Source organism: Silene latifolia, unplaced genomic scaffold (genome assembly GCF_048544455.1).
Source record: "Silene latifolia isolate original U9 population unplaced genomic scaffold, ASM4854445v1 scaffold_96, whole genome shotgun sequence".
Taxonomy (NCBI): domain Eukaryota; kingdom Viridiplantae; phylum Streptophyta; class Magnoliopsida; order Caryophyllales; family Caryophyllaceae; genus Silene; species Silene latifolia.
Genome location: NW_027413827.1, coordinates 2,559,960 through 2,563,474, shown reverse-complemented (window position 1 = coordinate 2,563,474; position 3,515 = coordinate 2,559,960). Strand labels below are relative to the sequence as shown.

Genomic DNA, 3,515 nt, shown 5'->3' with positions numbered 1-3,515 from the left:
AAAGCATTAACTTGTTCGGTTGTTCCCCTACACTCACTTGAGTCATGACCCAAGGTTCCACAATTCTCACATATCCCACTTGGGATTGATGAGCATGCCGTCATGGCATTGACATGATGCTTTGATGTTTTTGAGTTTTCCTCAAGTCTAGCCATGGCTTGTTCAAACTTCAAGTTGATTGTGTCAATGTGAGCACTAAGTTGAGCACCCAGTTGAGTAACGGAATCCACTTCATACTTTCCTCCTCTAGTAGCCTTGCGAGGCCTACTATATTGTGAATTATGGACCGCCATTTCCTCAATCTTGTTCCATGTTTGATTGTCATCAACTTCGGTGAACATTCCATTTGATCCCATATTGAGAATGTTCCTTGAATCTTCATATAAACCATTCCAAAATTGTTGCACTAAAAACCATTCGCTAAGTCCATGGTGAGGACATGAGCGACAAATACCTTTGAACCGCTCCCAAGCTTCATACAAAGTTTCTTCATCCCTTTGCTTAAAACCCGTAATTTGAGCTCTTAGCATGTTAGTCTTTTCCGGTGGGTAGAATTTTTTGTAGAAAGCTAGAGCTAACGTCTTCCAAGAATCTATTCCAAGGGTGGCCTTATCAAGGCCCTTCAACCATTGCTTTGCGGTGCCGATTAACGAAAAAGGAAATAAGACCCATCTTATTTGGTCTTGAGTCACGCCCGTTTGAGAGATAGCTTCACAATAATCGCAAAAGGTTTCCATATGAGAATGAGGGTCCTCACTAGGCATTCCCCCGAATTGGCTCCTCTCAACTAGTTGGATGAAGGCGGACTTGGCAATAAAATTACCGGTGAGATGTTGCGGTGTAGGAGTACCATTTGGTAGATCCTCCTCGGTGGGTATAGAGTGTGACGAGAATTTAGGCATTGTAGGTGGATTTTGTGTGGTATTGTTTAATGGGTTCTCTTCTCCTTCTATTGCGAAAGGATTGACAAACTCACTAGTGGGTTGAACAACTTCACCAACACCTCCCAAATTCCTCCTAACAAGTCTCCTATTATTCGTCAAGGTTCTTTCGATTTCACGGTCAAAAGGTAACAAATTTCTTTGTAACCTTCTAGACATGCAAAATATCAAACAACTCGAAAACAATTAGAACAAACCTTGAGGAGTTTTACTTCCCCAAGGTGAAAAAGACACAACTAAAAACAATAAAAGAAATCTTAAATCAATTAAACACCGTCCCCGGCAACGGCGCCATTTTTGATCGAGTCCATTTCGTTTCACAAATTAAGCATATGTGGTCGTTGGTCAGTGGTCGATACAAAACACAATTTATACTCCACAAACAACTCTACAATTAGTAAAGAGGCAAGTAAAGGTCGGATCCCAAGGGACGGGTATTGAAATGAGAATTCTATTGTAACTAGTGGTGTCTAAGGGGTGTCACAAATTGGGTTGATGTAGAAGGTTACTAAACTAAAATAACAATGAAAATAAACTAGCAAGGTGAATAAAATAAGGGGTGTGAACAATTGATTAAAAGCACTAGGGTGTCATGGGTTCATAGGGGATTCATGGGATATGATCATACAAACATGTTCTCAAATTATAAGCAAGCAATTATTGTTGTGATGGATTGAGTTGGGTTATATCTTACAATCCTAGGAAAGTTTGGGTCCCGGAGCCAAATCGATTAGATTGTACAACACCTACAAGTCGACTTAATCTTTCCTACTCAACACATGCATGGTCTAACAAGACTCGAGTTGGGTTATGTCTTACAAGTCAAGTTGAAAGGATAGAAGATGATAGTAAATGCAAGGATTCATAGGCTTAGCATTTCATCAAACATAACATGTGCATGTATTAAGATCAAAACAAGCAAGCAAATAAGATATGAAAGCATATTAATTTAAGCATGAATCATTCCCCATGTTGGTTTCCCCTAATCACCCATTAAACCCTAGCTAAGAGACTACTCACTCATTATCATATTGATCATGCTAGAAAGGTTGTCAATCATACTAACATAATGAAACATGATGATTAAATGAAAGTAATTAGCAATAATTAAAAAGGGATTAAGAGATTATACCTACTAATGATTCCAATAATAAAGATGCAAAGAATAATAGAAGAACTTGATGATTGATGGAAGGTTGTCAATCTCCCAATAAACCCAATAATCTTCTAATTACCCAAAATAAAGTAAGAACAAGAGAGAGATTAAAGAACTAAAACTTGGATTAAAACTTGATTAATATTTGATTACAATATTGAAGAGAGATTTGATTAATATTAACTACACTAATTATTGATAAGAAGAACATGCTCCTCTAATTAGACTAATGGGGTATTTATAGTGAAAATTAGGGAGGATGCATTAGGGTTAACTAAGGGCTAAACTAGTAATTACACTTTTTAAGTTGAGCAAGGAGACTCGGTATTCTCCGAGAGAAGGGCTTCTTATCGTGGCTTGAAGAATGAAAACGTCTTGTCATCTTGAAATCCGTGCGGATGGGAGTCGGGACGGCCGGATCTGGGCTGGAGAATCCGAGCGGATTCTTGTGCAAGACGCGCGGATTGGCGAGGTGGAATCCGAGCGGATTCCTTTGAGGGACGCTCGGATTGGGCTGGACGGACGGGCGGATTGTGTACAATCCGTTCGGATTGTCTGGCAGCATCTTTTCTTCCCTTTTCTTCATGAATTCCTTGGGGATTTCCTTGGGGACTCAAGGATCCTTTTCTCAACATTGCTCTTCTACTATAATATGTACAAAGGCCTTCTAGTCTTGTCTCTCCTTGATGCTTGGTCATTGAATACAATCAATTTAGTCTCGTTTTGCCATGAAAATGCAAGATTCTTACTCCTTTCCTACCAAGGGATCAAAATCTCAAAGAATATGCAAAACAAAGAACTAAAGATAAGAAATGACCCAAATAGGCACTAAAAAGCATGGAAACAATGGTAATTCGGGGGCTAAATATGCGCCAATTATGGTCGCATCAAGAGGTTACAACGAGGTTCTGCAATGAATCTGCGTCATCGGGATCGATGACTTTCTCGCATATGGACTGGAAGAAGAGACAGAATCTAATTATAGCATATCTTACCTTTTCAGGTAAAATGGAACGAATAGCCACAGGCAGTAATTGTTGCATCAAATTGTGACAATCATGTGACTTTAACCCGGTGAGTTTTAGGTCTTGCATCGACACTAGGCTTTGATGTTCGACGAATAACCATGTGGCACTTTAATTCAATTCAAGCATGCACATAACTCTTTTTTCTCATTTCGTGACAGGGTATAAGCTGCTGGCGGTAAAAATGTACGATTACCTCTCTTCTGTGGTTCCAACTCTAGCCTAATACCCATCATTTTCATATCTTCCCTAGCTGCGGCGTTATCCTTTGTTTTACCGGGAACATTCAGAAGGGTATTGATAATATTATCACAGACATTTTTCTCAATGTGCATGAAATCGAGGCAATGCCTGACCTCCAGGTCAAGCAAATATGGAAGTTTATAAAAAAAT

General features: G+C 39.3%; 1 non-coding gene across 1 annotated transcript; it reads left to right on the top strand.

The window, feature by feature from the left end:
* The first annotated feature begins 423 nt into the window (after window positions 1-423).
* Window positions 424-530, top strand: LOC141640691 (small nucleolar RNA R71). The gene has a single exon (XR_012543127.1). It is a non-coding gene; the product is annotated as a small nucleolar RNA R71 (small nucleolar RNA).
* Window positions 531-3,515: the final 2,985 nt, after the last annotated feature.